Genomic DNA, 27,226 nt, shown 5'->3' with positions numbered 1-27,226 from the left:
GTGTACGTACTTTTCATGGAATTTGTGTACTAGGGATTTTTATTATAATGTTGCAAAAAAAGTGTCAAGGAAATTGCAATACATATCATACCGTTATTAGTGCTTTGAACGATGTATTGATATAAATAGCATTGTATTATGGGATTCTATCTAGTATACTGAGCTACTAATGGAGAAACATAGCATTGTGTGCAGAGTACAAGATGAAAGTATGTTATTTGTAATGTTAATATGTTGAATAATGAAATGATAATTGTCCTGAAATGTTTGAAAATTCACAAAATGGGGGTGTTCTGAGGACGTTATTCGTATTGTGTGATTGCTTAGCTGTATGCAATGAGGGAATGGCACGGAGAGTAAAGTGGACGCCGTCCGCGGACACCGCGGCTGTTCGTGGACAGGGCGTGCTACATCCGGGTTTTTCCAGGAAATCCAACATGGAAAGAAGACTGTACGGATCAGCCAATCAGATGTCGAGGTTGTGGATTTGTGTTGAAAGAGACTGTGTGTGGTGAAGATGGCAGAAGTAGAGAAAGTCAGGGTGTTGGTGCTTGGAGATATGTTTGTGCATGGTTTACAACAGTACGCTCAATGCAGCCATGTTGAAAAGAACCTTGATGTGAAAGGAGTGGAGGTGGTGTGGAGCACTGTGCCTGATTGCAATGTACAGGGAATTGTACAAGTTTGTGAGGATATGGCCACGATGAACAGCCTGCATGTGGTAGTTTTGCACTATGGTGCTTTCCATTTGGGCAACGTCAGTGCCCCTACTTTGTTGGCTGATTTGGAACGCTTGGTTCAAGCCGTAATGAAGATCCTTCCAAATGTGAAAGTAATTTTTTCTGGATTACTACCTAGGGCAATATGGGACAATAGTTCAGTTTTTTGTCCTCAGCAAAACATTGCTAGGAGTGTCATCAACCGAGGCATGTGTGCCTTCATGCTTAGAGCTGGTATGTTCTTCTGTAATAATGAGAATATTGATGCCAGTAATGCTGTTCATTTTAAAGAAGATGGCATCTCTTTATCTTTTACGGGAAATGCCTTTCTATTTTGGAATGTAAGGGTTGCTTAGTAGAAGGTTATGTGAAGATCTTAGGAGTAAAGTAAGAAAAAAAAACAAGAAAAAAATACAAAATAACAGGTGTCTGTCAAGCATCTGTAAAAAAAACAAAAAAAAAGGCTCTTTTCAGAGCCAACTTCAAAGGGGAAATGGGGCACACTATTTAAATTTACATTCACCACGCTCAGATTTTCGATATATCCGCGGACATGGCGGTAGTCCGCGGACATGAAAATCACTAGGAGGGGGTTAGTATGTTCTATGTTACATGTATTTGAAGTCAGGGATATTATGGTTAAGTTGTGCTACTAAAAACCTATGAAATTCAGTGAAAAAACTTTGTTAAATGGACATTATGGTTAAGTTGCGCTACTAAAAACCTATGAAATTCAGTAAAAAAACTTTGTTAAAGGGACGTTATGGTTATGTTGCGCTACTGAAAACCTATGACATTCAGTGAAAAAACTTTGTAAAAGGGATGTTATGGTTCAAAGTAAAACCTAAAAACCCCTGAAATTCGGCAGTTATGGTAACATAAGCAACCATAACTCGCGCCATTGTGCACTGCTAACACTAACACCCAGGACATCAAAGATGACATCACAAATGTCATTGATGACATCACTGATGACATCACATGGCTGGCTCTCCCTTTTTATCCTTTACTGACATATCAAAGCCACATAGTTTTCTTCAGTCAGGAAGTAATAATTAAAAAGGTAATATATATTTGTAGACTTAGGCTCAAGTCACAATATATGAAACATATACATAGCGGAAGACACAGGCTTGAAAGAGAGCAATCCTTTCTGTGCATGAAGATAATCATTAGGGTTATCAGCACTTTCTCATAGTTTTATTTTTATTACTCTACCTTCCCTGTATATGCTCATATTTGTATACATTATTCTCACTCTCCTTTCCTTTGGGTGCAGTCACATCGTGTGATACACATACATATGGTTATTAGCAGCTTTGAAACAGAGCAATAGTTTCTCTGCATAAAGACAATCAGTTAGGTTATGAACTCTTTCTGCTAATACTTCTGCTTTTTTGTTTACTTCACTGTCCCTGTATATACTCATATTTGTATGTGTTGTTGTCTCTTTGTGTTTTGTCTGTAATAATGATGTATTAAGTGGGTTTTATTATCTACTTATTACATTTTTCACAGTACGCAAAACTCTAATAAGAAAGCAGTTATCATTTCAGTATTCAACATGGCGAGATTATGAATATGGCACCTTCATCATGTATGCTGCACACACTGCCTATGTTTCTGCATGAGTAGCTTAGTATACTGGATAGAACTTCATAATAGAATGCTATTTATATCAATGCATTGCTTAATGCACTAATTAGCTCATGATATTAATCCCAATGATCCTTGACAGTTTTTGATCAGCATTATAAGAATCCCTTGTACAGAGTTTTTATGAAAAGTAAATGCACATGTGATGTCATCTTTGATGTCCTGGTTGTTAGTGTTAGCAGTGCACGGTGGCGCGAGTTATGGTTGCTTATGTTACCATAACTGCCGAATTTCAGGGGTTTTCCGGTTTTACTTTGAACCATAACGTCCCTTTAACAAAGTTTTTTCACTGGATTTCATAGGTTTTTAGTAGCGCAACTTAACCATAACGTCCCTTTAACCCTTTAATTGCCATGGGTATTTCTCCCCAGTGTCAGGGCCTTTTTTGGTGATTTTGGTATGTGGCCATTCAATGGCTTGTAACTTTTTTGTTGCATGAGATATCTCGGCCAAATTTGGCTCCTTTTTTCCCACATGTAGGCGGTCGTAACGCCACCCAGGAATCCCAGGTTGCTGTAGGGGGGTGAGAGAAAATAAGGAAAAAGTGCGAACATTTTGGGTTTTTTCAAAAAATGCCAATAAAATGATGTACAAAGAAGACTGTGTTTTTTTCCTTGTAAGAGCTAGGAACAAATGGTTTGCTGTGCTGAGTTCCCCAATTTCGTGGCTTTCAGGAACAGGTTGAGTGGAAATGGAAAAAAATTATTTTGATGTGGTTATCAACCGTTTTGTGAGAGGTAGGCGATTTTTGCCATTTTTGCCAATTGAACATGCATGGACGGAATGGAAGAAAATGGCAGGAAAGCCAAATTGGAGGACAGAAAGGCATATATTTTTGTTTAGGAAGGGGTGATTTGCATAGGTCAGGCAACAACTAGGTAGGGGAAACTGCCATCGAATGGGGGAAAAGCGGGAAAATGACTGAAAAAAAAGGTATGTGTTGGACATGGTTGGCTTGGTACGGCAATGGCTTCTATGAATTTTGAGAAAAGCAATGCTCTGCTACATTCCCCCGACTCTTGCAGTTAGGAGAGCATACCATTTTTGTAGTGTTTTTACAAAACAAGCAATACCACAAGCCAAACACTGAGCCATGGTACACAGGAGTTTTACGTTCACGGCCTGACCAGACGCACTTAGCATGTGTAAATTGGGAAAACCAATGTGGTGAGGAACAGCAGCCATACATTTTTTGAAAGAGCACAGGCAGACCTTTTCAAAGGTAGGTGACTTGTGCAGGTTACAAAAGAGTATGGTGGATAAAGCAGCGACTAAATGTAGTTCACATTTGGGAAAAGAAAGGGTTGTGAGACAAAGGGCACCAGCAAATGGGTCAAAACGTTATGAAAACCACACAAACACAACACATGGCCTACCGTCCCGTGTTCCCGCAGGTGTCCAGATGAAAACGGTACCCCACATGTGTGGGTGCACCTACCTGGCCGCCAAGGGGAAAGCCTAAAACACAAGTTACCCCAAGTCTGTTTTCAGAGCGAAATCTCAGACATTCTGCTGACCGGCACAACGTACAGATATGGGCCTCGGGTGTCCAAGCCACAGAGGAAAACAGGGAACCCCATGCATTTCCGAAAAGAGGACACCGGTGGGACTCCGCAGAGGTATGATTTGCGCACATCGCCCCAGATTTTATTACCCAGACAGCACCACGAAATCCGAAATGTGGGGAAAAATATGCTTTTTCCGCACATTTCGCTCAACGCACCCATCGAAACACGCCCCCAACAACACATGGCCTACCGTCATGCGTTCCCACAGGTGTCCAAATGAAAATGGTACCTCACATGTGTGGGTGTACCTACCTGGCAGCCAAGGGGAAAGCCTAAAACACAAGTAACCCCAAGTCTGTTTTCAGAGCGAAATCTCAGACATTCGGCCGACCGGCACAATGTACAGATCTGGGCCTCGGGTGTCCAAGCCACCGAGGAAAACAGGGAACCCCATGCATTTCCGAAAAGAGGACATCCGTGGGAATCCGCAGAGGTATGATTTGCGCACATCGCCCCAGAATGTATTACCCAGACAGCCCTGCAAAGTCCGATATGTGGGGAAAAAAACGTTTTTTCCGCACATTTCGCTCGACGCACCCATCGAAACACACCCCCAACAACACATGGCCCACCGTCCCGTGTTCCCACAGGTGTCCCGATGAAAACGGTACCCCACATGTGTGGGTGCACCTACCTGGCCGCCAAGGGGAAAGCCTAAAACACAAGTAACCCCAAGTCTGTTTTCAGAGCGAAATCTCAGACATTCTGCCGACCGGCACAACGTACAGATATGGCCCTCGGGTGTCCAAGCGACCGAGGAAAACAGGGAACCCCATGCATTTCCGAAAAGAGGACACCCGTGGGAATCCGCAGAGGTATGATTTGCGCACATCGCCCCAGAATTTTTTACCCAGACAACCCCGCAAAGTCCGAAATGTCGGGAAAAAAACACTTTTTCCGCACATTTCGCTCGACGCATCCATCAAAACATGCCCCCAACAACACATGGCCTACCGTCACGCGTTCCCACAGGTGTCCCGATGAAAACGGTACCTCACATGTGTGGGTGCACCTACCTGCGGCCAAGGGGAAAGCCTAAAACACAAGTAACCCCAAGTCTGCTTTCATGGCGAAATCTCAGACATTCTGCCGACTGGCACAACGTACAGATATGGGCCTTGGGTGTCCAAGCCACCGAGGAAAGCAGGGAAACCCATGCATTTCCGAAAAGAGGACACCCGTGGGAATACGCAGAGGTATGATTTGCGCACATCGCCCCAGAATTTTTTACCCAGACAGCCCCGCAAACTCCGAAATGTGAGGAAAAAAAGACTTTTTCCGCACATTTCGCTCGACGCACCCATCGAAACACGCCCCCAACAACACATGGCCTACTGTCACACGTTCCCACAGGTGTCCCGATGAAAACGGTACCTCACATGTGTGGGTGCACCTACCTGCCCGCCAAGGGGAAAGCCTAAAACACAAGTAACCCCAAGTCTGTTTTCAGAGGGAAATCTCAGACATTCTGCCGACCGGCACAACGTACAGATATGGGCCTCGGGTGTCCAAGCCACCGAGGAAAACAGGGAACCCCATGCATTTCCGAAAAGAGGACACCCGTGGGAATCCGCAGAGGTATGATTTGCGCACATCGCCCCAGAATGTGTTACCCAGATAGCCCCGCAAAGTCTGAAATGTCAGGAAAAAAACGCCTTTTCCGCACATTTCGCTCGATGCACCCATCGAAACATGCCCCCAACAACACAAGGCCTACTGTCACGTGTTCCCACAGGTGTCCCGATGAAAACGGTACCTCACATGTGTGGGTGCACCTACCTGGCCGCCAAGGGGAAAGCATAAAACACAAGTAACCCCAAGTCTGTTTTCAGAGGGAAATCTCAGACATTCTGCCGACCGGCACAACGTACAGATATGGGCCTCGGGTGTCCAAGCCACCGAGGAAAACAGGGAGCCCCATGCATTTCTGAAAAGAGGACACCCGTGGGAATCCGCAGAGGTATGATTTGCGCACATCGCCCCAGAATGTATTACCCAGACAGCCCTGCAAAGTCCAAAATGTGGGGAAAAAAATGCTTTTTCCGCACATTTCGCTCTACGCACCCATCGAAACACACCTCCAACAACACATGGCTTACCGTCACGCGTTCCCACAGGTGTCCCGATGAAAACGGTAGCTCACATGCGTTGGTGCACCTACCTGGCTGGCAAGGGGCAAGCCGAAAACGCAAGCAACCCCCAGTCTGTTTGCAGAGGGGAATCTCAGCCATTCTGCCGACCGGCACAACATACAGATATGGGCCTCGGCTGTCCAAGCCACCGAGGAAAACAGGGAGCCCCATGCATTTCTGAAAAGAGGACACCCGTGGGAATCCGCAGAGGTATGATTTGCGCACATCGCCCCAGAATTTATTACCCAGACACCCCCGCAAAGTCCGAAATGTGTGGAAAAAACGCATTTTCCCCACATTTCGCTCGACGCACCCATCGAAACACCCCCCCAACAACACATGGCCTACCGTCCCACGTTCCCACAGGTGTCCCGATGAAAACAGTACCTCACATGTGTGGGTGCACCTACCTGGCCGCCAAGGGGAAAGCCTAAAACACAAGTAACCCCAAGTCTGTTTTCAGAGGGAAATCTCAGACATTCTGCCGACCGGCACAATGTACAGATATGGGCCTCGGGTTTCCAAGCCACCGTGGAAAACAGGGAACCCCATGCATTTCCGAAAAGAGGACACCCGTGGGAATCTGCAGATGTATGATTTGCGCACATCGCCCCAGAATGTATTACCCAGACAGCCCTGCAAAGTCCGAAATGTGGGGAAAAAAACGCTTTTTCCGCACATTTCGCTCGACTCACCCATCGAAACACGCCCCCAACAACACTTGGCCTACCGTCCCACGTTCCCACAGGTGTCCCAATGAAAAGGTACCTCACATGTGTGGGTGCACCTACCTGGCCGTCAAGGGGAAACCCTAAAACACAAGTAACCCCAAGTCTGTTTTCAGAGCGAAATCTCAGACATTCTGCCGACCAGCACAACGTACAGATATGGGCCTCGGGTGTCCAAGCCACCAAGGAAAATGGGGAATCCCATGCATTTCCGAAAAGAGGACACCCGTGGGAATCCGCAGAGGTATGATTTGTGCACATCTCCCCAGAATATATTACCCAGACACCCCCGCAATTTCAGACTTTGCGAGGTACCTTTTTCGTCAGGACACCTGTAGAAACACAAGAAGGTATGACATCTGCTGTTGGCGACGTGTTTCGGTGAGTGGACACAGGGAAATGTCTCTGAAATTGGCCGGAAATGAAGACAATTCTCAGACATTTCGCTCTGGCCACCCACCGAAACACACCGCCAATAACACGTGGCCTACCTTCCCGCGTCCCCACACGTGTCCTGATGAAAATGGTACCTCACATGTGTGGGTGCACCTACCGAGGGCGCAAAAGGAAAAGGGTAACCGACTGGGAACCCCAAGCCATTCGCCACTGCCCATTTTGTTCATGTGGGCAACCTACAGATTTGGGCCTAGGGTGTCGCAGCCAACAAGGGAAACAGCGAACCCCATGCATTTCCCAAAAGAGGACACCCATGGGAATCCACAGAGGTCTGCCTTGTGCAAATTGCCCCAGTTTTTATTAGCCACAATCCCCGACAAAGTGTGATATTTGGTGGGGAAAAAACACAATGTTCACTTTGTCTGGGGTTCTGGGTAAAAACTTCTGGGCCGCTTTGCGCAAGTCAGACCTCTGTGCATTCCCACGGGTGTCCACTTTTGGGATATGCATGGGGTTCCCTATTTTCCTTGCTGGCTTCGACACCCTAGGCCCAAATCTGTAGGTTGCCCACATGAACACATTGGGCTGTGGTGAAAGGCTTGGGGTTACCAGCGGGTTACCCTTTTCCTTTTGCGCCCCCGGTAGGTGCACCCACACATGCGAGGTACCTTTTTCGTCGGGACACCTGTGGGAACACGAGAAGGTATGACATCTGCTGTTGGCGACGTGTTTCAGTGAGTGGACACAGGGAAATGTCTCTGAAATTGGCCGGAAATGAAGACAATTCTCAGACATTTCGCTCTGGCCACCCACCGAAACACACCGCCAACAACACGTGGCCTACCTTCCTGCGTCCCCACACGTGTCCCGATGAAAACGGTACCTCACATGTGTGGGTGCACCTACCGGGGGCGCAAAAGGAAAAGGGTAACCGACTGGGAACCCCAAGCCATTCGCCACTGCCCATTTTGTTCATGTGGGCAACCTACAGATTTGGGCCTAGGGTGTCAAAGCCAGCAAGGGAAACGGGGAACCACATGCATTTCCCAAAAGAGGACACCCGTGGGAATCCACAGAGGTCTGCCTTGCGCAAATTGCCCCAGTTTTTATTAGCCGCAATCCCCGATAAAGTTTGATATTTGGTGGGGAAAAAACACAATGTTCACTTTGTCTGGGGTTCTGGGTAATAAATTCTGGGCCGCTTCGCGCAAGTCAGACCTCTGTGCATTCCCATGGGTGTCCTCTTTTGGGAAATGCATGGGGTTCCCTGTTTTCCTTGCTGGCTTCGACACACTAGGCCCAAAGCTGTAGGTTGCCCACATGAACAAATTGTGCTGTGGCAAAAGGTTTGGGGTTACTAGCGAGTTACCCCTTTCGTTTTGCGCCCCCGGTAGGGGCACCCACACATGTGAGGTACCATTTTCGTCGGGACACCTGTGGGAACGAGAGAAGGTATGACATATGATGGTGGCGACGTGTTTCGGTGAGTGCACACAGGGAAATGTATCTGAAATTGGCTGGAAATGCAGACAATTCTCAGATATTTCCCTCTGGCCACTCACCTAAAACACACCGCCAACAACACGTGGCCTACCTTCCCGCATCGCCACACGTGTCCCAATGAGAGGCTGACCTCTTGTGTGCAGGTGTGGTACCTGAGTGACAATGGGTACATCTTTTGTATAGTAACTTCGCTGTAGTGCGCTTAGGAAACAGTAAAGTACTGGTAGTAAGCCATTTCACATGCACCTTTCCTCACACTTCCCATACATACCAGACACAATGCAGTTAGACACGCAAGGTGGGATTTAGCACAAGGACAAACCTCCTTGTGTAGCACAAGAAGTTTTGTCCTTGTGAGCAGTGATGCCACGACAAGGCACCCACCGGATCACTGGCCATTCGTATCCCATTCGTGTCTGCAGTCAGTTGGCATCCATTTCAGCAGTTGCACTTCTACCAAATCACTAGCACCAGAGCAAGTGTATCTACACATGAGCAACTGTGTCTCTAGCAATATCTTAATTATCATTTGGCATCAATTTCATAGCAACTGTGTCTGCATGCAAACTTTATGTGCCGGCAATCACATGTGGACAGTGATAGCAAGTGCATACTGGCTCACTTCGCTACCCTGCCCTACAGGCGCTGTCTTCCACACCAGCTTTGAGTATGCCCATAGCAACTATGGGCAAACATTCTTATGTTCCACCGTACCCACACAAAACAGCCATCCTGCAACATGACAATCATTTCGGCAGTGCTGGAAAAGTCCATTCACAGAAATTGCATCTGCATGTTCTTTGTATCTTTACCTAATTCACACACCAATCATATCCAATTCATTCCTACAGAAGACGTGTCACTTACACCACACATAACATTACTCGCAGTAAAACAATAAACAAGGCAGGATCTTACGAGGTACGCAAGACACCGCTGCCATATAGTTGGTGTCCAAGTACCACTTTCATGACACTTAGACATCAAGGGAGGGAGCCAAAGTAGTGTGTATTATTTTGAAAAGACACCCCTTCAGTGGAGGGAACCTGAATGGTGTTCTGGTCTTCCACAACGCACGGCTTGAGTAGAGGGAGCGGGACTGGCCTTTCTTTGCTTGCCAAACCTTAGGTGGAAGGAGCCAGATTTGGGTTCCTGTCCAAAGTACGCCGGAAGCGGATGGGGTTTTCCAGACGTTTTTTTTTGTAAGGCAATCCCGAACAGGAGCAAGCTGTACTCCCATAGGGGAGTGACCCAGAGTGCTCCACCCTTCTTCTCCATAGCCCGCCTCAACTAGAGGCGGTGCAGTGGCATTCCTTTCCAAGATGTGCCTGCTTTGGAAGAAACAAGCATTGCGTTTCTTTGCAAGGCACAACACGCGCAGAGGGAGCTAGACTGCCTTTTCCTTATGAGGCAGACCTGAAGTGAAAGGTACCGGGGGTGATGTCTCTTTCCCAGGCAGGCCTCAAGTGGAGGGGGCAGGACTAGCATTGCTTGCCAAAGCACGCCAAAGGGGAGTAAAGCAGAGTGCTGTCCCCACCTACTCCAAGGCACACCTCAAGTGGAGGGAGCTAGAGTGGCATTTCTTTCCAAGATGTGCCTGCTTTGGAAGAAACAAGCATTGCGTTACTTTGCAAGGCACACCACGTGCAGAGGGAGCTAGACTGCCTTTTCCTTATGAGGCAGACCTGAAGTGAAAGGTACCGGGGGTGATGTCTCTTTTCCAGACAGGCCTCAAGTGGAGGGGGCAGGACTAGCATTGCTTGCCAAAGCACGCCAAAGGGGAGTAAAGCAGCGTGCTGTCCCCACCTACTCCAAGGCACACCTCAAGTGGAGGGAGCTAGAGTGGCATTTCTTTCCAAGATGCGCCTGCTTTGGAAGAAACAAGCATTGCGTTACTTTGCAAGGCACACCACGCGCAGAGGGAGCTAGACTGCCTTTTCCTTATGAGGCAGACCTGAAGTGAAAGGTACCGTGGGGTGATTTCTCTTATCCAGGCAGGCCTCAAGTGGAGGGGGCAGGACTAGCATTGCTTGCCAAAGCACGCCAAAGGGGAGTAAAGCAGAGTGCTGTCCCCACCTACTCCAAGGCACACCTCAAGTGGAGGGAGCTAGAGTGGCATTTCTTTCCAAGATGCGCCTGCTTTGGAAGAAACAAGCATTGCGTTACTTTGCAAGGCACACCACGCGCAGAGGGAGCTAGACTGCCTTTTCCTTATGAGGCAGACCTGAAGTGAAAGGTACCGGGCGGTGATGTCTTTTTCCCAGGCAGGCCTCAAGTGGAGGGAGCAGGACTAGCATTGCTTGCCAAAGCACGCCAAAGGGGAAAGACCCACATGGCACAACTCAAGTACAGGGATTCGTAATGATTACTATTTCGCAGGCACGCCTCCAATGGAAGGAGCCTGATTAGCGTTCCTTTGCAAGTCACGCTTTGAGCTGAGGGATCTAGACTGATGTACATTTTCTTGGCAGGCCTCAAGGGAAAGCTATGGCTGTGGTTGCCTTTCCAAGGGAGGCCTCAAGTGGAGGAAGCAGGACTAGCAATGCTCGTGAATGCACGCTAAATCAAGTGAAGAGTGTTGACATCCTGTTGCATTTTCATTGAAGGTACACCTCCAGGGCAGGGTGCAAGAGTGTCATTCCTTTACAAGACATGCACGATTTCAGTGGCTAAGGGTCCCTTTCAAGGAATGATGGGCATTTTCGGAAATCAGTCGATCTCCCAATAATTTTCCTTTGTTTGATACAAAAGGAAACAAGGCTGAAAGCAGAGAGCAGGCTGGGAAGGGCATTGGGGACAGTACACCCGAGTATCCTTCCTCTTTCCTTGTTTTGTACACACCTTACATTTTCGGTACGGTTGTGCCTTCGTGGCAGTGGGAGGAACATAATCACCAAAGTGTCGCTCTTGCAATCTGGCCACATCTTCGACCTCTGGAAAGGAGGGAATTTGTACATGAGCAATAGCCAGAGATTGAACAATTTCTAATTCAAAATCCAAAAAGGAGAGCTTTTTTTCTGGAGTAGCTGCACGGTACACCACATAAGCATTGTACGTTGCCATATGCACAATGTGTGTGGCTAACTTTTTGTACCAGAAACGCGACTTGCGTTCAGCGTGGTATGACTCAAGCACTTGGTCATTTTTGTCTACTCCACCCATGTACTTGTTGTAATCCAGAATGCAATTGGGCTTCAACACTTGCTGAGTCTGCCTGCGCAGAGGGACAGCTGAAGTGCTTTCATCATGAATAGTACTTAGCATGTACACATCCCTTTTGTCGCAGAATTTCACTGCTAACAATTCATCCTGCCGCAATGCCATACATTGTCCCTTGGCCATCTTCTTACACACAAGTTGTCTGGGGAAGCCTTTGCGGTTACTGCGGATTGTACCGCATGCCAGTGTGCCCACATTGAACAATTCCTTGAACAGTGGAATTCCAGTGTAGAAATTGTCTACATACAAATGATGTCCCTTGAGGAGCCAGGGTGTGAGAAGATCCCAAACAATCTTCTCACTTGTCCCTAAATGGGCTGGGCAGCCCGGAGGGTTTAGGGTAGAGTCTTCACCGGTGTAGACTCTCATGCTGCTGACATACCCAGTGGTACTTTCACACAACATGTACATTTTAATCCCATATTGTGATCTCTTGCTAGGAATGTATTGCCTGAATACAAGGCGACCTTTGAACAACACCAACGATTCATCAATGGATATGTTCTGGCTAGGAACATACACCTTTGCAAATCGGTGAGTGAAGTGGTCCAGAAATGGCTTCAGTTTGAACGGCCTATCAAAGTTTGGGTCCGTTTTGGGTAATGCTGCCGAGTTGTCATTGAAGTGCAACATACGGTGCAGTGCTTGAAAGCGATTTCTTCTCATTGTAGCTTAAAAAAACGGGCAATAGAGTGGTGCTACAGTAGACCAGTATATTGCGACAGACGGCTTGTGTCCAATTCCCATGAGCAAAATGAGACCCCAAAACTGTCTCATTTCAACATCGTTTGTGGGTACCCATGCTTGTGCTCTGGAGTGGGGTTTCAGAGTGGGACCCCTAGACCTCATGAACTGTGCAGCGTATAAATTGGTTTGCTGAACCACATCTGCAATGAACCCATCATCAACAAAAAGGTTGAAAAAATCAATAGGCTGAAACCCTTCTGTGCACTGTGCACCCTGATATACCAGTGAAAGGGGGCACAACAGGCTGAGCCATTGCTGGAGGCACCCAGAGCGACTCTTGAGTCATGTCAGGAACTGCCACATTGCGTGGCCGTCTTGCACGATCCCTCCCCCTTACAGGTCCCCTGCGTGTGGGAAGTGTGCGAAACGGTAGACGCACTCTTCCTTCCTCTTCATCATCAGATGATGACGATGATGAGTGGGAGGAGGGACTTTCGTCAATGGCCATCTCACTTCCCCAATCACTTCCCTCCTGCCCCTCAGAAGCACTATCTGTTTCAGAATGCATGTACACATCTGTGCCTTGCTCTGAGCCAGACTCCATCACTGCAGCTAATGCTTCCGCACCAGACATTGATCGCTGAGAAGCCATGAGTACCTTCGCTATGGAACCCTTCACTGCCCAAAGACCAGATAAAGACTGAAACAATAAGTATGTGTGCTTCTGAAAGTATGGAACGTAGCACAGTAAGTGGTATTCAGTGCCACAAACCTACTCCACACAAGTACACCAAAAGGTCCAGACTTTGCTCACAAACTGTAGCAGCCCTCTGCAATATGACGGACTCCCTGCACGCTACAATAAACGGAGTAGTACTTTGCAAACACTCACGTGAAATGCTAAGGACCAGCTGACTGCTTTCCTACAAGTGGGTAGACAGCTACAACACACCTGCACCTAAAAGAAAGAGAACATAAAATCTATGGACAATGTACTATTCCGCTAAACTGTACAGAAATACAAGCGTGGGGGCGAGGATTTCAGCCACACTACCTATTCAGAAACAGCCAACATGCTTTGCACCATGCCCTCCTCCATGGGATGCTTGTGGATGGGAAATCGAGGTGAGAAGCAACCATGCAACATATTAGTGATTGGGTGAGTTGAAAAGCCATAGGCAATGAAGAAGCAGAAAGGGAAGATAAATAAAGTACACTGCTGGCCCTTCCGGGCAACTGCTGGCACACTTTTGACAAAAACACCTGCTCACTCACATAGGGTTGTCTATTCTAAGGGGAAAGCTCACAAGGACAAAATTATTGCAAGGCCAAGCAAATTGATGTAGGCTGAAGCAAGTAGTGATGGGTACCTAAGAAATAAGCAGCAGAAACATACTGAATGCTTTGACATGCCATGAATGCAAACAATTGCTAGAAAGTGGAAGTCTCACTGCCAACATACTTACTACCATTTTTATTCACTTTTCACATCTTCCAGTGCGTCCATCAGTCACTGGGCAAACCCCCCCTAAAATAGCATCTGGGCAAAATCCATTATGTTTCCAATGAACAGCTCCATGCCTGTTTTGGAAAGTTGCACCCCATCCCTGTGAAACATCACAGCACCTTTGATATTGCCATGGTGAATGGTCCGTATTCTGGTGTTGCCCTTTGTCAGTCTAGTGAACTCGCCATTCAGTTTCCACACCGAGCGGTTGATGGCCCTTCTATTCCCTTGAGTTCTCCAATCCATCCTGGGAATCATCTGGGACCAGGCCACCACAGTGTTTGGAAACCTCTGTGCAATCCATTCAAGGTCTGCCATGAGCTGCTCCCGTACCCCCTTCCGTCCCACAGACGCAAAATCATTTCCTCCCAGGTGAACCACTATAAGGTCATGGGGGGGTCCTGTCCTTCTGCTTGTGCAGCGATGATGGCTCCTCGGAGCTGGTGAAGGCGCAGCCCCCCCACCCCAAACCAATGCACTGCAAGGCCATCCCTTCCAGACCCAGATGTAGGTGGCCCTCGGAAAAGTCGTGCAGCCCTTTGGATATAAGAGTGGCCGAAAATCCACACAACCCTCATCCTCACTAGGAAATGGAAACAGGAAAACCCCCATGATTATGGCTACACATACATTTTACCAACAATTGCGGCAATACATGACTCTTGTAACAATCCCAGACACACCCATTCGGACACCACCTCTCATTTGAGATAACAGTAGGTCGACACATAACTGCCACATTATTTTCAGGGGAAAGAGGTGAAGAAGATAGTATGTCACCTTGTACCAATAACACAGTCGTGCTGGAGCAATTGTAATCAGTAAAAGTTGTCTGCTCCTGTGGCCCACCGCCTGCCCAGCACAGTGGTAAGGTGACTTGCACATGCTACGTCGTTACACTTTGGCAGGGTGACTAGTCTCACAGAGGATATGAAGTCCACAGGAAGTGTGCTTTGTACGCTCTCTGAATATAGGTACCCTGACAGAATGTGCCACATTTACCACAAATGGGTGCACCTTCAGACACTTTCAATGTGAGTGTTTCGGCCATAGCTCCAGGACCACTGGTGAACGTGGGGGCACTTCACTACCAAGGAAGGGAGGTGGCCAAGGTCACACCCATCACCCACCACTACCCTACATCGCTTCCTCGTCAGCACTACAGCTGTCCTCTCCTGGAAGGGACTGGACCCTGCCAGGGCACCCTGCACCCACTGCTGAATTCGGAGGACAAAATATCCACCTGTGCGACAGGCGCCCAAGACCAATGACAAAAGGATGGGGACCCTGACAGGGAACACTGGGACCACTGCTGGAATTGGACCACAGAAATGGTGAACTTTGCAGTGAAAGGAATGAGCTCTGTAACAAGTGTGCATAGCATGCTCAGAAAAAATGACCATCTATATAACTACTGGAAGAAAAAAAAATGTGCTGCTACTTATGTCGGCCAAACCTTTCCTTCTGCAAAGCAGCTGCCTTACTCAATGCAAGGCACACCCATCACTGGCCCCCGACCCTCCCCACTACCCTTTCCCACCCTTATCACTGACACTGCAGCCACAGTTTCTCCCACCACAGTAACCCTCCACCCGCACATTACCAAGTAATATATGTGGTACTTACATAAGTCAGCAAAAGCTTTTCAGTAGCCCCAACTGCAATGGAAACATAAAAGAATTACATTCAGTGCTTTGCCTACCAATAACACATCCAAACTGTCTGGCATATATCTGTACATTTTTCAGCTCCTTCCACCACATACATGAAACTTCTCAGTCATCTACCTCCACAGAAGGCTGGACTGCACAGTGATAGCAAACTGGCATAAGACCAATGGGTGTATGGCAACCCCCAGCACACAAAAAAAACATTGCACAGATGGCTAAGTGGCAAACTTCCCTCCTAGGGAAACAGCACTGTTCAGCTGCACTGGGGGGCGTTTTGTCCGCAACCCGGGCAAGTGTGCTCCTGGCCACCCCAATACCTCCCCAGAGCACCCACTTCCTTCACAACAGAACACTACAGGCCCTGTTCACCCCCCACCCACACCCCCAATGGCTGGGGGACACACCTCATGCAGGCCTCCCTGGGCCTCCTCCAAACGGCTGCGTGAGGTACACACCACCTCCATTCGGGGTGAGGGGGGAGAGGGCCACCCCAAAAGGTGGGGCAGGACCCCCAATAGATGGGGCAGTAGGGTTTGGGCACCCTGGGGGCAGATAACCACACTAATGTGGCCATCTGCACCAAGCAAAGTAGGGTAAACAAAAAACAAAATACAAATTCATAGGCTGCTTTTTAGGGGGGGCTGAGGGCCACCCTAAATTGGCAGCGAATGATGTACCGCAACGGGGGGTGGCCCTCAACCCCCCCCACTCCAAATGGAGGGCCCCACCTCGTGCAACCCACACTGGGGGCAGATAGGGGGGGCCCACCTCATGCATCCCTCCCTGGGGTCTGATGCCCCTTCCTAGGAGCAGATATCTGCCCCCAGGGAGGGTTGCATGAGGTGGGGCCCTCCATTTGGGGTTAGGGGGGATTGAGGGCCACCCCCATTGCGGTACATCATTTGCTGCCAATTTAGGGTGGCCCTCAGCCCCCCCTAAAAAGCAGCCTGTGATTTTGTATATTATTTTTTGTTTACCCAACTTCGCTTGGTGCAGATGGCCACATTAGTGTGGCTATCTGCCCCCAGGGTGCCCAAACCCTACTGCCCCATCTATTGAGGTTCCTGCCCCACGTTTTGGGGTGCACCCCCACCCCCAATGGCTGGGGGACACCCCTCATGCAGGCCTCCCTGGGCCTCCTCCTAACGGCTGCGTGAGGTACACCCCACCTCCATTCGGGGTGAGGGGGGAGAGGGCCACCCCAAAAGGTGGGGCAGGACCCCCAATAGATGGGGCAGTAGGGCTTGGGCACCCTGGGGGCAGATAGCCACACTAATGTGGCCATCTGCACCAAGCGAAGTTGGGTAAACAAAAAAAAATATACAAAATCACAGGCTGCTTTTTAGGGGGTGCTGAGGGCCACCCTAAATTGGCAGTGAATGATGTACCGCAATGGGGGGTGGCCCTCAACCCCCCCACCCCAAATGGAGGGCCCCACCTCATGCAACCCTCCCTGGGGGCAGATATCTCCTAGGAAGGGGCATCTGACCCCAGGGAGGGATGCATGAGGTGGGCCCCCCCCTATCTGCCCCCAGGGAGGGTTGCATGAGGTGGGGCCCTCCATTTGGGGTGGGGGGGTCGAGGGCCACCCCCCGTTGCGGTACATCATTCGCTGCCAATTTAGGGTGGCCCTCAGCCCCCCCTAAAAAGCAGCCTATGAATTTGTATTTTGTTTTTGTTTTTTATTTACCCGATTTCGCTTGGTGCAGATGGCCACATTAGTGTGGCTATCTGCCCCCAGGGTGCCCAAACCCTACTGCCCCATCTATTGGGGGCCGGGAGGGGGGAGAGGGCTGCTTACTTGAGGCAGCCCCCCCCTCACAAAGGGATCCATGGTGGTCTAGTGGGTTGCTGGTCACGGATCGGGCGCTCTGCGCCGATCCGTGACCAGCAATGCCTCATATATGTGGTGTCCTTGGAAAGGGGGGAAACCCCCTTTCCAAGGACACCATTTTTTACAAAATCCCTGGTGGTCTAGTGGGCCCCATGGCCCCAAACCCCTCCCACCTCCCCCTTCCCTCTGATTTTTTTTTTGTTCCCTCCCCACCCGTATTCACCCCTGGGGGCAGTGATCATCTGCCCCCGGGGGTCTCTGCTGCTGTGGCCCCTTGCCTTGGGGCCACGGGGGAGGGGGGGTGCTTACCTAGTAAGCAGCCCCCTCTTCCCCCTGTGTCACAAACGGATCTGTATTGATCCGGTGGCATTGCAGCCCGCGGATCGCGCGCCCTGCGCCCGATCCGCGGGCAGCAATGCCACACAATGGGTATCGTTGGAAAGGGGAGAATCTCCCCTTTCCAATGATACCCGCCTCGATCTCCGGCTTGAAATACGCCGGAGATCGAGGCGGACAAAGAAGGTCTCTTACCTTCTCTCTTCCCCGCAGCAGCCGAAAATGGCTGCTGCGGGGAATTTACTTTCAGTTTCACGCCGACGTGCGTTACGCACGCCGACGTGAAACTGAAGGTAATCCAGCCCCCTGGCAGTGAGAGGGGACCTCCCCCTCACATAGCCCGGGGGTTGGATTACAGTTTTGAGCGATCCCTGCTTTGCAGGGATCGCTCAAAACAAGGTGCCGAAAAGGACGAGCTATCTCGTCCTTGGCACTGCGTGTGCACTGTCAAGGATGAGATACCTCGTCCTTGGCACTTAAAGGGTTAACAAACTATGCGCCATCGCCTTTCAACTCCCTTTTGGAGCTAGGTTCCCGTATTTCCTTTTATTTCATTACCCTTAATCGTCAATATAAAAACCTAATGGCCATGGAAAAGATGTGCTTCGTTTTGAACATTCACTTTATTCATTTGTACTCATTTCATCTTTACCGTTTCCCCCTATTAACTCTACTCCATATCCATCCCACCTTAATTCTTCCTGCAATCAATACTCACGTGGCCACATTGTACCGAGATACTCCATTTGCAGTCTACCCACAATTGGGGTGCCTCCCCCAATCAAACTGTGCCCGGCTCCAGCGTGCAGTTGGGTATTCACATAGCAGTTACCCGCAGAACCTGCTTGGGAGCGTATGCATTTTAATACTGGTCAGCCATAGGTGGGGGTGGTCTTGATGGGGGTGCTCGGGATCTCGCTACAGTACAGAGACATCTTGGAGCAATCAGATCACATCAAAGGGGTCACCAAATGAATGGGCTTGTTCCTCAAAATAGATCCCAAATTTGGACTAAATGGACACTCCCTAGTAGGGAATGAAATCAGGAGATAGATTGAAGAAAGTTTTAAGTCAAATAAAAGATGCACACAGAGAACTCTGCTGCCCCGAGAGCCCTCTGCCAAACATTACACAGGCAGCACATTACAAGATTGAAACACGTCACTGCTGATGCTTCGATATAGGTACATAATACTGGAATGTCATAGGCTCGATGTGCAGATACATTATAGATACATAGGAGACAGTTGCACCAGATTGACTCGAGGCTTGGGTGTTCATCGAGCATCACGTGGGTCAGCTGGGCTCATCTCCGTGGTGTGAAGGTCAGACACACACAATGAAACATAGCTAAATAATCTATCTTAGCAAAGTAGGAACTGAAGGCATGCAACAAATAACAATTAGAAAAAAGTGGACAGTCATGGGGATGCTGTGGAGGTCATTTTGTTTGATATGATTTTGCTCTTTGAACCTTACAGACTGTTAAACTCTGCTGCCCGGGCCCAGGTGCCCACCTTGGACGTTTTGCTCTGTTTGATGCCTCATGATATAAGCCGACGTGTGTTAGGTTTACTCGTGAAATACAAATAGGGGTCACACACGTATCTGCATTAAGAGAGGTTGGGGGACTGTGGTTTCTCAAGGTGGGAGTTGAAGGGCCATAGACAGGTTTGTGGAGATGGATGGGCATGCAGCCGGTGGTTCTGCTCCGGTCACACTGTGGGATGTTTTTACCCATGCATCCAAGCCCTACAATAAAACTGTGCAGTACTGGCATGGAAAACATCATGATGGCCAGAACTCCCCAGAGAGTGCACAGGGAAAACATGAAGAATAGGCTGGCACCCATTTTTGCCTATGTTGTGAGCACAGGAGGGCACTGCCTAAAACCACCAGTGGGCTACACACACAGTAGCCTGAAACCATTGGGAATGGCAATGCTGATTGCCAAAAAGCAACTCAGAACTGTGGGGAATTCATTTTCTTAATCCCAAAAATGGTTGCATTACCAGTACTCACCACTATCAGAAAGCCGGCGTTTTAAAACCACCAGACTTTTGTGTAAAACTGAACAAATGAAAAAAAACCAGACCAAGGAAAGACTTGCTAAGAGGTGGATACAATGTAAAACTATATTCTGAAATGACTTGAAGGAAGTAATTATTTAATGTATAGGTAAAAATTGTCAGTTTGATTTGAATGTAGAAAACTGGGAACAAAAAGTGACATTTAGCTGAAACCTGGCTTAATGAAACTGGATTCTGCCTGACAACTACCCCTGACAGGAGTTGAAACTGAATCAACAGCTGTGTTCCCTGCCAGGCCTGGCTGCATCCTGAGGTCACATGGCCCTGTTGATTGAAAGGGGAGTGGCAGCTGGGGACTTCCGGGAGTTGAACAAAGGCCTGTCCTGGACTCAGGCAAATGATATATTGGGGGCGTCGTAAAAGTGGCTTCCTCTTAGGGGAAACTGGGAGGGGCAGTGCCTCTGCTAGCAGCTGAGCTTGGGGGAAGTGGATAAACCAGTTATTCCACCCTGTGATGTGGGAAGCCACACCCCTTTTTGACCAGGGCATAATTTTAAAAAGATAGATAACTCATAGTGTGGACTTGTCAGAATTATATAAGTAATATCATTATTTTTGTGATTTTTCTGTGAACATTTTGAGAGGCGTTAGGACCAGGTGGTGTATTCTGGGGGTTGCTAGCGGAAAATAGGGTCTCACTCCAAATGTCTGCATGTTAAAAATCTGACACTTCATCAATTAATGTCCATACTCCTTGCGCACATGTGTGTAATTTTGTGTAAATGTCCGATATTGCAAAACCAGTAAAAAAGCGCAAAATGTTGTCATTTTGGAATGCAAGCCGCCAGGAAGATCAGAGGCGGACAAGCATGGACCATAAGGAATATATAATGTGCACATGTAATTTCAACAAATTGTATATCTGGGAAGGATGTATTTGAATCAAATATAGATTTGTGGGCAAACTGACCAGGGGAGGATCCTCTGACCCATAAACAGACTTCATCATGCTGACAATCCATTTCCTTCCCCCAATCATGGGAGAGGGGAGAATTGGGCCAATGACAAGTAGAGAGGGGCAGGCTTAGCTAGGCACAGGCACACACCCATTTTCAAAACACATAAAAAGAGACTGCTGGGACAGGTAGAGACATTCAATTCCATTTGCTGCGGAGCATGCTGACCGACGACTACACATCCAGAGATCCAGACTTCAAATCCATCAATCTCCAAAGACCAGAACTTTACTTCAGAACTTAAAGCAAGGGCCTAAACCCACAAACTGAGAACTCTTCTCAGCAGGCCTCAGCAACCTCAAAATCATTTGCAAACTCTTCCACAGCCGGGCAAGCTGTTTGAATTCTTTTGCCAAGAACAATTGCCAGAGACCAGACCAGAGATCCAGAGTGACCCAGACCGCTGTGAGCAGAACCAGAGAGCTGACCCAGAAAGCAGTGTTACATCCAGAATCCAGAGAGGCTAGACCAGCAGAGCAGAGCTGACCCAGATCACTGTGAAGTGCCGAGACCAGAACCGGAGTCCAGTCCAAAACCTGACCAGATCCGCAGCGAGGCCTATTTCAAATTTATATTGTGAGTACCTAGCAGAACTGTGCAGAACCAATCTCTTAGTTAAAATAATCTAATCCAACTATTTTAACCTAAGTAGAACAGCCTCCTAGAAATCGTGTCATCTGTCATTTGTAAAGCTGCACAACTGTCACCTGTCAATTCTGAAGCTGCAAGCTGTCACCTGTCATTTTGAGTTTTACTTTAAATCCGAAAATCTACCTTTATTTAATCGTCCGTATCTCTGGAACCATTTGGGCTAGGAACGAACCTAGAACCGACTTCCTACTCCCTATACTTTTTCTGTAATCGCGAGACACGCACTTGCAAAATTTACCGCGATTTGCGATTTTGGCTCAATTTCTCCACTTGTCAAAATAGCAGCTCCACTCTTTCCTTTGTTAAAATCCGTTTGCAACTTGGTAATAACCCATAGAGCATTGCTAAAGTGAGCCTGTACTAATACTAACATGCATCTCCCACTCACCCTGAATCTCTAGAGGGAATTAAAATCATTGGCACATTTTCTCACTTCATTGCCACCACATTCAAAGCACTTGGGCCTGTGTTTTAAAACTCATACCGGTTTTCTCTAAGCTTGCTGGGTGCATTCCTGAGAACTGTGTGTGTTGCTTCCATCTCCTTCCATTTCTTACATTGCATAGGGGAGGGGGGTGAATTGCCAGAGAAAAAGTGATTATCTTATCTTTTGCTAAAATCATATCAAGTATTTCTGTACTGCATTTTATTCCTCATTGCTTTTCCCTTGAAATCATAAAAGTATTTTTGCTACTTTATCCATCCTATACTAACTCCTCATTGATTATAAAGAAGTGTGCTAGCGTCAGATTACCCATTGTTGATTAACATTATATTTATAAGGGCGATATCGATTATTAATTTATTATAAAAGCTTGGCATTAATATTTTGTTTTATTTCTCAAATAAACCTTTTAAACTTGCAAAACAGAACTACTTCTTGGCTCAGTGGGGTCAGGGAGATTCTAAGAGAGGGGTGTTATATAGGGGTAGTCATCCAGAACTCATGAACTGGACATAAAGATATATCAATAAGGGTTTCCATTCAGTAACCCTGAAATGGGTTACTAGGCATTGACTTAGCTGTAGTGTTGAATTTAACCCTCTTACAACACACAGGGCAGTGAGCTCAGAGGAAGAGAAAGAATACTATATCTGTTTGCAACTTCTCTTGATTGGATCGTAGACTTAAATTGTAATACTACGATAAGCTCCAACTCAGCTTGTGCTTGGTCCGACCACCATGTCATTACCTTCCAACTACCTGCCGCCACTCCCAACACCAAACCTCCAATAGCCCCCTCTATCCCCACCAGGAATAAAAAGGACATCACCAGAGACAAGCTACTCCGACTTATCCTACCCAGTCTGAACAACTGTGCCACATCCTATTATGACCCTACGGTCCTGGTGGACACTTTCAACCGAACACTGCTCAAAGCTATTGACGCTATAGCTCCGCTTAAACTCAGGAAAGCTAAACAACGAGCACACTTGAACTCATGGTTCACGCCTCATCTTAGAGCTCTGCGTAAAGAAAAACACAAGGCGGAATCACTCTGGAAAAGTCTCCCTTGTGCTTCTAACAAAGATAACCTCTTCTTCACCTCCCTTAATTACAAGGAAGCCATTTTACCGGCAAAAACAGAAATGTACAACCTCTGCATCTCGCAAGCTGAATCCAACACGAAGGGGCTCTTCACAATTCTTAAAGAATTAGAATCCCCTTCGCCTATGACAGATACGTGTAACAAAGACAGCTCCTGGTGCAATACTATCCAAAATGCTCTTCTCTCCAAAATAACCACATTACAAGCTAAAATCAATGCCAAACAAAATTCTCTTCTCTCCAAACCTCTGACACCTAAAACACCCACTACTTTCACCCAGCCCCATTTAGCTTCACTCCTCTCACTATCACTGAGGTTGAAAAAATTATCAGCAACCTTAAACCCTCGAACTACCAAGGGGACTCATGCCCGGCCCCCATCATTAAGGAATCTGCCCACGGCCTTGCTCCTTTCATTACCACCTTCATTAACTCCTCATTTCATTCTGCAATCGTGCCCAACAACCTTAAGGACGCCTGGGTCATCCCACTGCTGAAAAAGCCGACACTTGACCCGTCCATACCAACTAACTTCAGACCTATCACAACGGTCCCGTTCCTCCTAAAAATCTTAGATAGAGCAGCCTACCTCCAGATACAGAAGTATCTGGAGACTAATAACTTACTTGATACTAGACAATCTGGATTCAGACCTAGGCACGGGACAGAAACAGCCCTACTAGACCTGAAAACACAAATAGAGGACTTAAAAGATAATGGTAAATTAGCCCTACTACTACTCCTGGACCTATCTGCGGCCTTCGATCTGGTCAATCACCAAATCTTATGCCAACACCTGAAATCTGCTGCCCACTTTTCTGAAAATGCCACTAACTGGATCAGATCCTTCCTTGACAATAGACTCATGAGAGTTTTCTCACCCACGGACTCCGCTGACCCATCGCCAGTCACTTGTGGAGTTCCCCAAGGATTGTGCGTATTTCCTACGCTCTACAATGTTTTCACCAAGCCTTTGTTCGATGTGCTTGACTATCTGGGTGTCACTTACACCAACTACGGGGATGACACCCAGATACTCATCCCCATCACTGGTGACTACATCGCAGACGCCAAAGCTCTCAACGACGTTTATCAAGTCGTCCAAGCATGGATGGCTCATCATGAACTTTGTCTCAATGATGACAAGACAGAGCTCTTCATCCTTGGTACCCAACAAAGACTTAGCAAGCTTGACCCATCCTTCAGCACTTTCAACATTGATGGTAATGCCATCAAAGTAGCTAATGAGACCAAAACCTTGGGTATCTACTTGGATTCCACACTGTCCCTTAACCGACAAACCAACGCAGTCGCTGCTGCATCGGCCTACACTTGTAAGTTGATTACAGCCTGCCGCCCATTCCTCTCTACCCAGAACTGCATTACTCTTGCCAGGACGCTGGTTATGTCTAAACTTGATTACTGCAATGCACTTTATCAAGGTACTAACCAACGTAACTTCCACAAACTTCAGATCGTCCAAAACAATGCGATCAGAGCAGCACTCGCCATTCCCAGATCCCACACATCTTGGACACCAGGAAGAGCTTACACTGGCTCTCTGTCACCCAAAGAATTTCTCTCAAATCTCTGACTCTCACTCACAAATGTGTTAACAACCAGGCCCCTACCTACTTAACTTCCCGCTTCTCTCAATACATCCCCTCACGGACACTAGGATCTGCCCAAACACAATCACTTACTATACCGAAATACAATCTGCAGACGGCCGGCGGCGTCAGCTTCCCAGTCCTCGCATCCAAACTTTGGAACACCATGCAACTATCCATCAGAACCATCTTGCCCGCCACGCTCTTCAAACATAAAGCCAAGCTAGGGCTATCCTCTACACCTCATTCACTACCAGCCTAAGCCACCTGCTTCACTGCTCATGCACTACCGGCACTTTTGCTTGTGAATTTATTGTTTGCCTGTACCTGTTGCCATACCACTTTGTACCTTTGTGCCTTAAGATATGCACCTGCGAATATAACCTTTGCCTGCCTGTAACTGTACTAATGCAATTTTTCTGTACCTTTGTTCATAAGATATGCGCCTGGTTGCCCTCTGGCCTAGTGCGCTATATAAATTTTATAAAATACAAATACAAATACAAACAGTTCGCGCCTGGGCTTCCGTGAGAAAAGAGCTTGTGCGATTCAGACAGATGTCAAGTTACCTTGTTCCATATGGGTCAGTATCAATGCTGTCCTGTTTGGTAACTTTCATGCAATTATTGGGAAGGGGGCAACCCTGCCATACCCTCCTAGGTACTTTAGAGTGAGGCAAGATGCAATTGAAGCACTAGGATGGGTCGGGGGAGAGGTGGACGGTGAGAGGACCACCTCTCAATACAAAATTACTCTATTCCAACATAACCAAATATAGTCTATCCACATAGTACAGATAAGGTGCGCACAGCATTGCTATTTTTGCATAGATATTACTAACTACAGGTAAAAGGGAAGGCCTGCATGGTAAATGCAGCATTGCATATATTAGGGCAAAATTGTTAGACAAGAGAAATCCCCAGTCATGCCTGAGTTCCCATGAGGACAGCCCACACCCCCAACCACCACAACATCTATTCTTTGTTCTAACAGTGTTTTAAAAATGTTTGAGAGGAATGTGCCCTACAAGGACATGATCGCGGACCTCTCACACTGACCAAAGCATGACCCAGCCCATCCCCGGGCGACCACGAGTTATAGCCCATATAACTGACTAAAACTTCAGACCTCTGAATTCCATGGCACCAGGTGCCCTTTGAACTCCATCCCTAAAGTAACAAGTCCTGAGATGTTCAAAGACGATGGACAGGGCATATTTTTGAAGCGACAATCGTGTGATTTGTATTGCATACTGCTGGGACAGATACATTATAGTTAAAAACAAGGCTGGAGACCTTGGAGCCGGATGGCGCAGAGGGAAGTGAGTGAAATGTGTTTGTGAAGGTTCGCCTGCCCCAGAACCTCCTTTGTGCCCATCTTAAGGCCTGGCATGTGCAAAGTATTAGTGATAAAACAGACAAAAGGTAGGAGTATACTTATTTGCTTTCTGACCGTCGAAGTGAGAAGAAGATGATCAACGCAGCACTCACTCAGTTGAGGAGTAATTGGTTGGAAGGAGGCTATCACTGAGTGGGTTTTTTTATTGAGTTGCCCTGGGGTGAGGGGCTCCAGCTGCATGAGTGTAGGGACAAATGGTGAGGGTGGTCTGGCAAGCATTTTCTTGCAGTTTTTCCATGTGTCATGCCTGCTGCGCATCATCCCATTCACTCAGATTTTAATGGCATGTCTACCCATGCTGGCAGTCCACTCCTGGTGCTTTTGCTCTGTCTGGCGGTGCACTCCCCAGGCAACTCCACACCCAGCACAGCATTGTAGGCCATGTGGGGGTTGTCATGTTCATCAAGCTAAAACAGTGTGGGGATCCCAAGATACTAGGCACATGGCACAGGTCTGGTGTTATTGTTTGCCATGGTGACATGTAGTATGCAGGGTACACCAGCAACTATTAAGCTACCAGTTGTCAGCTGCTAGTGCATCTCAGTTCCCAGCTCATTGGTCCTAATTTAGCCCAGTCAGTTTGAGCTACGCCATCCCTTCCTCTTGCCTGTTCCCTTTTGTGTGCCAGTCTCCTTGACTTCAGTTTCCCATTCCTGTATCTTGTCTACTTGTCTCTTTCCTGCCTGTGGTCTCTGCGCCCTGACTTCCTCTATGCCTTTTGCCTGTATGCCCAGGTGCCTTCTGCTGGATACTGTCTTGACTGCAATTGCTGAGAGGTTTGCCTTCCGTCATCTTGGACATTCCAGAATGTACTCCCCTGTCATTGTGTCCTACACTGTTCTGATGACATGTTAATCTGGGGAACACAAATCATGGCATTGGGGGAGAGGGGGTTCCAAGGAGATCCTGCATTATCAACCTCTCACTGATCTCTATTTGTGAGTCCTTGCAGTGTCATTCTGATTCTAGTCAGATCAGAAGGATCACAACTGACCCTCACCGGAACAAGGGGTAAGT

Source organism: Ambystoma mexicanum, chromosome 6q, assembly GCF_040938575.1.
Source record: "Ambystoma mexicanum isolate Mex_15411 chromosome 6q, UKY_AmexF1_1, whole genome shotgun sequence".
In the NCBI taxonomy this organism is placed as follows: domain Eukaryota; kingdom Metazoa; phylum Chordata; class Amphibia; order Caudata; family Ambystomatidae; genus Ambystoma; species Ambystoma mexicanum.
The sequence above is the reverse complement of the archived record's forward strand: the minus strand, read 5'-3'. Positions refer to the sequence as shown.